The 11,193-nt window shown below is 45.5% G+C and overlaps 1 pseudogene; it reads right to left on the minus strand.

The window, feature by feature from the left end:
• Positions 1-2,393: 2,393 nt before the first annotated feature.
• On the minus strand, positions 2,394-10,124 carry LOC133227383 (tigger transposable element-derived protein 1-like; annotated as a pseudogene).
• Between the last annotated feature and the right edge of the window lie 1,069 nt (positions 10,125-11,193).

Below are 11,193 nucleotides of genomic sequence, written 5' to 3' on the forward strand. Positions count from 1 at the left end.
GTACTACTATTTTCGACCCCATGGACTGCAGTACACTAGGCTTCCCTGTCTTTCATTGTCTCCAGGAATTTGCTCAAACTCAGGTCTGTTGAGTTGGTGATGCTATCCAACCATCTCATCCTCTGTCGCCCCCTTCTTCTGCCCTCAGTCTTTCCCAGCATCAAGATCTTTTTCATTTAGTCGACTCTTCGCATCAGGTGGCCAAAGTATTGGAGCTTCAGCTTCAGCATCAGTCCTTCCAGTGACTATTCAGGGTTGATTTCTTGTAATATTGGCTGGTTTGATCTCCTTGCTGTCCAAGGAACTCTCGAGTCTTCTCCAGCAGCACAGTTTAATAAAGCATCAATTCTTTGGCGCTCAGCCTTCTTTGTGGACCAACTGTCACATCTGTATGTGACTACTGGAAAAACCATAGCTTGGTCTATACGGACCTTTGTTGGCAAAGTGATGTCTCTGCTTTTTAATATGCTGACTAGGTTTGTCATAGCTTTCCTTCTAAGGAGCAAGTATCTTTTAATTTCATGGCTGCAGTCACCATTCACAGTGATTTTGGAGCCCAAGAATATAAAATCTGTCACTGTTTCCACTTTTCCCCCTTCTATTATGGGACCAGATACCATGATCTTAATTTTTTGAATGTTGAGTTTTAAGCCAGGTTTTTCACTCTCCTCTTTCACTCTCATCAAGAGGCTCTTTAGTTCCTCTTTGCTTTCTGCCATTAGACTGGTATTATCTGCATATCTAAGGTTGTTGGTATTTCTCACAGCAATCTTGATTCTAGCTTGTGATTCATCCAGCCTGGCATTTCTCATGATGTACTCTGCATGTAAGTTAAATAAGCAAAGTGACAATATACAGCCTTGATGTACTCCTTTCCCAATTTTGAATCAGTCTGTTCTTCCATGTCTGGTTCGAACTGTTGCTTCTTGACCAGCATACAGGTTTCTTAGGAGACTGGTAAGGTGGTCTTGTATTTCCATCTCTTTAAGAATTTTCAACAGTTGTTGTGAACCACACAGTCAAAGGCTTTAGCATAGTCCATGAAGCAGAAGTAGATATTTTTCTGGAATTCCTTGCTTTTTGTATGATCCATTGGATGTTGGCTATTTGATCTCTGGTCTTTTGCCTTTTCTAAATCCAGCTTGTACATCTGGAAGTTAGTTCACTTACTACTGAAGCCTAGCTTGAAGGATTTTGAGCATAATCTTGCTAGTATGTGACATGAGTACAATTGTATGATAGCTTGAACATTCTTTGGCATTGCCCGTCTTTGGGAGTGGAATGAAAGCTGACCTTTTCCAGTCCTGTGACCACTTCTGAGTTTTCCAAATTTGCTGACATATTGAGTGTAGCACTTCTCTTATTTAAACAAATATTAGAGTAGATGAGGAGAGGAGAGGCTATTTCCTTTCCAAGGTCCCAGTCAACTCTACTTTTTCAGAAAAATCAGAAGCAAGCCAAGTTGAAGGAGGCCCCAGAGAGTAAAGCAAAATTCCCCCCTCCCAATTATCTTTTATTCCTGGAACAAAGGAGTTGTAGAACGTGGAGCCAGCCCACATAAAGGGAACAAGAAATAGGGACAGAAAAGAAAGTGTAAATGTAACCAACTGTAAATGCAGTTGGTTAAAAAAGAAAGAAAAGAAATAGAAAGCAACTCTTCCAGGGGTGAAGAAATAGTTGCTTTCATACCAGGATCCCATTTGGCTGCTCCCCACAAGCCTCTTTTTCTTCTCCTTTTCTTCTCCTGCTTGCTGGAGTCTTGCCTCTGTCTTGTGACTCACACAGGCTGATGGTGGCAAGGTTTGCCTGCTCAGAGGTGCTGAAAGGCTGCTGTTAGATAACAGGGCCTGTGCCTGCTGGCTTCTCAGTTGGCGCTAGTGGTAAAGAACCCGCCTGCCAAAGCAGGTTAGTCGTAAGAGATGCGGGTTTGATTCCTGAGTCAGGAAGACCCCCTGGAGGAGGGCATGGCAATCCACTCCAGTATTCTTGCCTGGAGAATCCCATGGACAGAGGCGCCTGGCGGGCTGCAGTCTCATGGGGTTGAACACGACTGAAGAAACTTAGCACATAGCACATGCCTACTGGCAGGACCAGGTCAAAGCATCCTGAATGCTGCTGTTTCAAGGGGGTGGTGGCATTATCTAGCCTCACAGCTTGTGGGATCTTAGTTCCCTGAGCAGGGATTGAACCTGGGCTCTCGGCAGCAAAAGCACAGAGTCCTAACAACTGGACCGCCAGGGAATTCCCAGCACAAGAGACTTTGAAATCATCCAGGCTTATCCCTTCACTTTGCAGATGAGGGGTGTGGCAAGGGGAGGGGATTGCTCACGGTCACCCGTGGGTGCGAAGCAGAGCCAGGCTGTGACCCCAGTGGACCTGACCACGGATCCAGTCTAACTGATAATCAGGCTGCTGTCGTGCCACAAGGCGGTGATTCCGGGCAGGGTCCTGCCGAGCCAGTGGCTAAGTGTGGTGTCACCATCTGTCAGCACCTCACCAGGCTGCCCTGTCCCGGCGAGCGGCCCTTCTGCGAAGGACGGACTCAGAGCCAGGGTCCCAGGGGCCGATGTAGCTGAGAGCAGGACACACGGAGTGTGCATCTTGTACCCGCAGGCATTTTGCCGCAGCTGTCTTTCAACTCCAGCGCATTCCTGAAGGGAGCATTTTACCATCTGGCTGGGGCTCACCTGGCCCCTGCAGTACTTCCAAGCTCCAGCTTGCAGACCCCTCTAGCTGTCCTGAATCCTGATCTGCTCCGGTCACTGCTGTCCAGCTGGCTGATCACCCACTCCATTGCTGACCTGGGGGTGTCTGAGCCTGCCAGCCCCACTGGCCAGAGCCCCCTGGCTCCATGTAACAACCCAAGGCCCAGTCTCCTTCCATGTAGGTGCCCTGTGCCCCCGAGGCCTTGGGGTCCCTCAGGTCCTCTCCCCTGACTGGGAGACTTGGAGGAAGGGTCCAGGGTGGACAGTGGGGAAGGGCTGTATCCTGGAGATGAGAGGGCATCCTTTCCTACCCACAGTTCACGGGCCAGATCTCAGGCCTCACTCAGCCGCAGGGGAGGTTGGGAAATGAAATTCAGCCATGTTCTTGGGAGCTGGAGGAACAGGTTTAGGTGAATATCTGCAGTCTCTGCCATAAAAAGACCCAGCTTTTGCTCCCCAAACCTCACTGAAACTGCCCCCTTAAAGGTCCCCAGAAGGCTCCTTTTGTGCCAAATCTAATGGGCATGTCCCAGGCTTTATCTTCCTTTACTTCCTAATGGCCTGCGATACCAGCTTCTGTGCTGGTTGCCAGTATAAAGGGGTCTCCTCTTCTTGGAGCCTCGATCACCACCTGTCTCTATACTGACAACTCCCACATCGGTACCCACAGCCCAGCTGTCTCTTCGGAGGGCAGACCTGTGTGCTCAATTGCCTGTCCTGTGTCTCTGAGAGGACCTCTCACAAGCGTTTCCCCCTCAACATGTTCAAAGCTGCACTCTTGGTCTCATCATCTTCTCTTCAAATATGCTTCTCAGTCTGTTTTTAACTGTCTGTTAAAGGCTCCAACATCCACCTGGTCGGAAACCTATACATCATATTTGATTCCTCCAAGTCCTTCGGTTATGTCTCCTAATTACCCCACTACCCCGATCCGGCCACTTGGCTCCAATGTGCCAGCTGCCTTATCTGCTTATTAAGAGCTTTATTCATATTATCTGATGAACTCTGGGGCTTCCTCCCTAAGCTGGGTGCTCACTGAGTTTGAGCAAACATTTGAGGAGGGTTAGGCACCCATGTTTGATGCCAACAGTCAATTTGGAGTTAGGGAACCAAAAACTAGGGTAGCCCAGGGTAGGGAGTCAACAGTGACGGGGCCAAGTTCCCTCCAAGATAACTGGAGATGTGACGAGCATTCTGAAAACCAAAGAGTCGTCAAGTTGCTAAGTCATCTGGTTGCTAAGATCGTCTCTGCCAAGATCCCAGTAACATTAGGGGCTGTCTCAGCTCTCCACCTCCTACTCTGAAAAGGCAGAAAATCTGTATAAATTAGTCCAAGAGGGACAGGGGAGGTAGACCTGTTCTGGAGACTGGATTTGATTGGTTATGTTCACCCTGCTGCGTGTGCCAGACGCTGGGCCCTGCGTGTGAATTAAATCTGCGAGTGGCTCTTTGTCGGGCTGAAAGGAAGGGAAGCAGGCTAAGAAAGGCGCCTTCAGAATAGAAAGTGTCAGCGAGGGAGGAAGTCCTTCCTTCTCACCATGCAGCCACACCACTTCCTGTCCGCAATCTTGCCCCGTATTGCACCACCGGAGCCTTGAAACCTGGGGTTTCCATCACTGAATCAGGCCCCAATTTGGGCCTCAAACCTTGGTTGAGAATGATGACTCTTAACGGACAGGAAAGTGAGAGCCCCGAAAGCCCCTCTCTTTCCCATCAGTGCTAGGGTTCCCACAGTCTGGGTGTCCTCCCCAGCGCTGTGGGTTCTGCTCTAGCAGGAGCTGGAGGAAAAGGGACAGACTCGGAGCTCACTGACTCGTCTTCCCTCCGGGATGTGAAGGAAATCTGGCAGAGTCACCCGAGCCACAGCGGGAAGACTTGCCGCCGAAAGCCAGGGCAGCAGAAAGAAGGAAGAATGGAGAGGAGGAAGGAGGGAGGAAGGAGAGATGGATGGAGAAAGGGAAGAGGGTGATGGGAGTCCTTGGGCTCTGAACCTAAACCATCCCTGTTCCTGGGGAAGTTATGCTGAAAGCCCCAGGAGGCCTGGCTCTTGGAAGGCCCCTAACAACACCACACGTCTTGAGGCGTGACAGTGGAGCTGGTGAAGGCCAGCTTCCGGAAACCTCGCTCTACTTGGAGGCAAGGGAAGTTTCCTGGATCACCCATTTAGAAACTGACCACCTTGATGACTCTGTTCCTCCCCAACTATTGGGGACAAAGGAGATCCGTGTGGTTACTACCGCCGCCACAGACATCATCACCATCAATGTGACACACCCTGAAAGTCTGCAGTGAGCAGGTGTAGGTACCCGTGACGTGGCGTGCTCGAGTTTGAGCCCCAGTCTGGGGCTGTGTTCAGGGCAGATTCTGTCCCTGGAGATAGCTCACCTGCTCTTCTGGGTGCTCTAGCATGACCTTTTCTAGTATGATGTTCTTAAGAAGATCAGAAATGTCACTGCAGATCAGACCAAAGGCCACTAGCTCAGGATTCCAACCACGACCTCGAGGGAAAGTGCGAGGGAGAGTCCAGGGTCTGCTTTCTATGACCCTGTCCTGGAAGGCCTGAGGTGTACCTGGAACTTCCCTGACTTCCCTTAATAACCCTGCTGCTTATCTGTGTGCTTGCTTAGTCGCTCAGTCGTGTCCAACTCTTTGTGACCTCATGGACTATCTGTAGCCTGCCAGGCTCCTCTGTTCACGGGATTCTCCAGGTGAGAATACCGGAGTGGGTGGCCATTCCCTTCACCAGGGGATCTTCTGAACCCAGGGATCGAGCCCACGTCTCCTACATCTCCTGCATTGGCAGGCAAATTCTTTACCACTGCCTCACTTGGGAAGCCCAGACGCTTATCTATTCATCCATTAATCAAGGGTCTTCATGAACTGGTTTGAGTTCTCCGTCGCCTTGTACAGGGCGGCACTCTGTTCAGCATCCACCCTGTGTGGTTCCACACTCCAGAGGAAAACTCCTTGGATGGTGCTGGAGTCTGGAAAGCCAGATTGTTTCCAGAGCATCCCGGGTTCACCAAGCTTCTTTGCAATCTTTCCTCTAGGCTGGCAGCAAGGCCAGAAAGTACCTTCCAAAATGTCACAAACCCACAGAAGGGACAAACTGACAAACCCTCAGTTTGCCAGGCAGGACTTTTTGAAATTGAGAAAGTAAGAGAGTTCAAGAACCAATAGTGGTTGGTGGCCAGCATCCTGAGGCCAAAGGGTGGAAAGAACCAGCGAACATTCCCCACAGCAGTTCTTGAGTGGTTGCAGCACATTTGCAAATTATTAATCATTATGAAACTTTATTAGTAATTGATTGCATTACTTTTAATTCATCTTAATTATTGGAGTGAACAAATACATTTATTAATAAAATGAAATAATTCATCATTGTAGTATATCAATACATTTATTTATGAAGTAACAATAAAAATTTTATTGTAACATAATAAAATAATGAATTATTAATAACTAGTTACTATTATGAATTTAATCTTCCCTGGTGGCTCAGCAATAAAGAATCTGCCTGTAATGCAGGAGTTGCAGGAGACAGTTTTGATCCCTGGGTTGGGAAGACCCCCTGGAAGAGGGCACAGTAACCCACTCCAGTATCCTTGCCTGGAGAATCCCCATGGACAGAAGAGCCTGGTGGGCTACAGTCCATATGATGGCAAAGAGTTGACACAACCGAAGTGACTTAGCACTAATTAATTATCGTTCCAACGATTAGTAGTTAGGTCCCCATTGTGTATGTGGCAGGGTTGGGGGTGGGGAGCAGGACCAGCAAGGAAAAATCCCCCCAAGCCCCTAAATACCTTAGAGGGCCACCACGTCATAGAGTTTCCGAAATCTTACCTCCAGACCCGTGTCAGCTGGAGGAAATGTAATGATTTTCTCCATCTTGTTGGAACAGGGAATACCTCTCTTTAAAATGTAAGCAACTACAGGACAAGAAATGTGTTTTATTTATTCATGTATCCCTAGTTGCCTAACACGGTAACCAGCACATTTGCTTAGCAGTAAAAAGTCCTGTTTGAAGGATGGATGGAGAAGGATGAAGGATGGATGGAGAAGGATGTATGATGGATGGATTTTCCTAGTCTTCACCCCAATTAAGGCCTCACCCTCATTCCAGCTCCCCCCAAAAAACTTACTCTTACTCTCTTTGTGATGTGAATTTCCCATTGTCATTTCCCCATTTAAGAGTGTGGACCTAAGCTACTTTTCTTGTTCCTGTAATTTATCATCTGGGTCAGCCTGCCTGTTGTAAATTAGGGATTCCCATAAACCACAGTGAAGTTGTTTTTTAAAGACCTGGTAACAGTACCATTGAAAGGGACAGTAGGCGGGTTGATGAGAATGGGGGAGGGGGCAGAACTACACGCAGAGAGCAAATCTCAAGTGTCACCTTCAATTTTGTTTAAAAGCTGAGATACAATTGTATTTTATTTGTCCTGCAATCCTTACTATTTAAGCCTTTAATATTTATTTAGGATTACTTAACTTGTCACTGTGCACAGAGAAGTGGTATACATAAATCACCAATAACCCTCAACTAGAGAGAGAGGAAAAAAAAAGAAATTTAACAGGATGCGTCCCTTGTGACTCAGCTGGTAAAGAATCCGGCTGAAATGCGGGGGACCTGGGTTCGATCCCTGGGTTGGAAAGATCCCCTGGAGGAGGGTGTGGCAACCCACTCCAGTATTCTGGCCTGGAAAATCCCATGGACAGAGAAGCCTGGCTGGCTACAATCCATGGGGTCACAAAGAGTCCAACGCAACTGAATGACTTCACTTCACTTCATGGGGGGAAAAAACACAGGCATCCCCAGGAGCTTGTCTGGGTTCAGTTCCAGACCCCTGCCTTAGAAGGATTATAGCAATGATGCAAGTCACATGAATTATTTGGTTTCCCAGCACATATGAAAGTTACGTTTACTATAACTATACTATAGTCTATTAATAAAGTATGCAGCAGTATTACCTCTAAAACCCAATGTACATACCTTAATTTAAAAATTCTTTATTACTAAAAAGTGCTGTCATCTGAGCCTTCAATGAGTCATCATCTTTTTGCCAGTGGTGTTTTGCTGCTGGTGGATGATGATGGCTGATGACTGATCTGATCAGAGTGGCAGTTGCTGAAGCTGGCTGTGGTGGTTTCTTAAAAAAAGAGAGCAAGAAAAAAAAAAAAGAGAGAGCAAGGAAGTTGGCCTAATCAATTGACTTTACCTTCACAAGCAATTTCTTTGTGGCATAGAATGCTTTTCAATAGCATTTTTACCTCCAGTGGAACTTCTTTCAAAACTGGAGTCAGTCCTTGCCACTGCTACTGAAGCAAACTTGGGGGTGCTCACCCTATACGCAGTTAAGTCGATCTACTGACACCGGATTGTGGCGAAGGAAAGGTCAGAGCTTATTGCAGGGCCAGGCAAGAAGGATGGGCAGATCGTGCTCAAAAGACCAAACTCCTCAATGGTTTTCAGGGAAGGGTTTTTAAAGGCAAGATGATGGAGACGGACAGGGTACATGACCATCTGTGTACACTCTTCTGATTGGTTTGGTGGTGAGGGAACAGGGTGATGTTTCTGGAACCTCTATTATCAACCTTCTGGTTATAAGTGGCCTGGGGTCTACATTCTGATGGTCAGCATACAGTTAACTTTTTCTACTTGGTGGAGGTTTTAGGATCTGCAAAACAACTCAAGGGTATGCTCAAGGGTCTATAACCTTGAGGAGGAACTAAAGGTCCTTCCCTTTGTTCTATGGCTAAACTACTATTCTTTTGTCTTGCTTGACTGCTTTCCTTTGTTTCGGTATTTTCTCACTTCTCTGATTAAATTTGTTTTTTGGAACTTGGGGAAGGCCTACCATAGGTAGAGGACACAAGGAAGGGGTGGGGTCTGTCTCTGGGAAGACCCCGCCGCAGGGTCCTGATCAGTTTCATCACTGCTTTAGCAACTAAGTTTATATAATACTATAAATCCTATGTTGTCATTTTAGCAATCTTCACACCATCTTCACCACGAGTAGATTCTATCTTAAGAAACCTTTTTTTTTTTTTCTCAAGAAGCAACTCCTCATCTGTTAAAGTTTTATCATAAGATTGCAGTGATTCAGTCACGTCTTCAAGCTCCACTTTTAATTCTAGTTCTCTTGCTGTTTCTACCACATCTGCAATTACTTCCTCCAGTGAAGTCTTCCTGCTCAAAGTCATCCATGAGGACTGGAATCAACCTTTTCCAAACTCCTGTTAATGTTTACATTTCTACCTCTTTCTATGAATCATGAATATTAATGGCATCTAGAAAGGGGAACCCTTTCCAGAAGGCTTTCAATTTACTTTGCCCAGATCCATCAGAGGAATCACTACTTATGGTAGCTATAGCCTCATGAAATATGTCTCTTACATACTGATAAGACTTGAACGTAGAAGTTACTCCTTGGTCCATGGGCTACAGAGTGGATGTTCTGTTAGCAGGCATGAAACAACATTAATCTCATACATCTCCATCAGAGCTCTTGGGTGACCAGGTGCATTGTCAATGAGCAGTAATATTTTGAAAGTCTTTTTTCGTGAGCAGTAGGTCTCAACAGTAGGCTTAAAATATTCACTGAACCATGTTGTAAATAGATACACTGTCATCTAGGCTTTGTTGTTCCATTTACAGAGTACAGGCAGAGTAGTTTTAGCATAATTCTTAAAGGCTCTAGGACTTTCAGAATGGTAAATGAACACTGGCTTCAACGTCAAGTCACCAGTTGCATCAGCCCCTAAAAGAGAGGCAGCTTGTGCTTTAAAGCTTTGAAGCGAGACATTGACTTATCTCCAGCTATGAAATTCCCTGATGACATCTTCTTCCAATAGGAGGCTGTTTCATCTACATTGAAAATCTGTTGTTTAGTGTATAGCCACCTTCATTAATTATCTAAGCTAAACTTCTGGGAAACTTGCTGCAGCTTCTATGTCAGTAATTGCTGCTTCATCTTGCACTTTTATATCATGGAGACAACTTATTTTCTGAAACCTCATGAACCAGCCTCTGCTAGCTTCCAACCTTCCTCAGCTTCTTCACCTCTCTCCACCTTCATAGAATTGGAGAGAGTTAGGGCTTTGTTCTGGATTAGTCTTTGGCTAAAGGAAATGTCGTAGCTGATTTGCTCCTCTATCCAGACCACTAAAGCTTTCTCCATATCCGCATAAAGCTGTTTTGCTTTCTTGTCAATTTGCGTATTCACTGAAGCAGCACTTTTAATTTCCTTTGAGAACTTTTCCCTTTGCATCCGCAAACTGGTTAACTGTTTATTGCCTAGCTCTGGCCCATCCTGGCTTTTGACATGCTGTCCTCACTCAGCTTAATCATTTCTAGCTTTGATTTAAAGTGAGAGATGTGTAACTCTTCCTTTCACTTGAGCACTTAGAGGCCATTGTAAGGTTACTAATTGGCCTAATTTCAATATTATTGTGTCTCAGGGAATAGGGGAGGCATGAGGAAAGGGGCAGAGATGGGGGAACAGCTTGTCAGTGGAGAAGCAGGACACATACAACTTACTGATGAAGTTTCCCATTTTTATGGGCACAGTTCATGGAGACCCAAAACAATTGCAATAGTAGCACCAAAGATCGCTAATCACAGATCACCATAACAAATAATGAAATTTTGAAATATTGCAAGAATTACTACCAAAATGTGATGCAGAGATATGGAGTGAACAGATTTGTTTGGAAAAATGGCACCTATAGACTTGCCCAATGCAAGGTTGCCACAACCCTTCAATTTGTAAAAAAAAAACACAGCATCTTCAAAGCCTAGTAAAGCAAAGAGCAATAAAATGAGGTGTCCCTTCAGCTTGTCCAGAAAACACTCTTCAGGTTACCTAATTATGGTCTTTCAGAGTCTTTGAGCTAGTTTACAGTTCTATAAATTGTAGCTAACTGAGCAATGCAAAGTAATTTTTACCTATAGACATGCAAATTATACCAAAAGATGATCATTTTCCTCCCGTCCTCTCCCTCCAAAAACCAGTTTGCCTGAATTTGCGCCATCATTCCAATATTCCAAATCTATAAATATGACCACCCTTTGCATTCTCTTCTGAACTAGTTATAACTGCTCAGCTTCCCGGTTGATTAATAATCATTACTCTTTATGATCTAATTTAATCTTTCTCTTAAATGTGCCTAAAAATTTTAATACATGTTCATTTTATATTCGAATAAGAGCTATTTTTTTTAAAATTATTTTTAAACAGGTTCAAATGATCCTAGTATTGTTGGTTTGGAGGTGTTCACCCCATGCGGATAGAGGCAGTATATTGACACTAATGTCACCTCCAAGGAGCAAAGTCTCCCGGGCTCCTTCTCTGGTTCTGCTGTCTTGGGCTGCATTATCCTGAATCAGGTCCTCATATTTTGCTGTTCCTCCTCCTCATTTTTTTCTTCCAGTTCCAAAGCATCCTTTCCATGACAGGCCAAAGGCCATTTTTCCTGGAAGCCT

This window comes from Bos javanicus, chromosome 16 (assembly GCF_032452875.1).
Source record: "Bos javanicus breed banteng chromosome 16, ARS-OSU_banteng_1.0, whole genome shotgun sequence".
NCBI classification, from domain to species: Eukaryota; Metazoa; Chordata; class Mammalia; order Artiodactyla; family Bovidae; genus Bos; species Bos javanicus.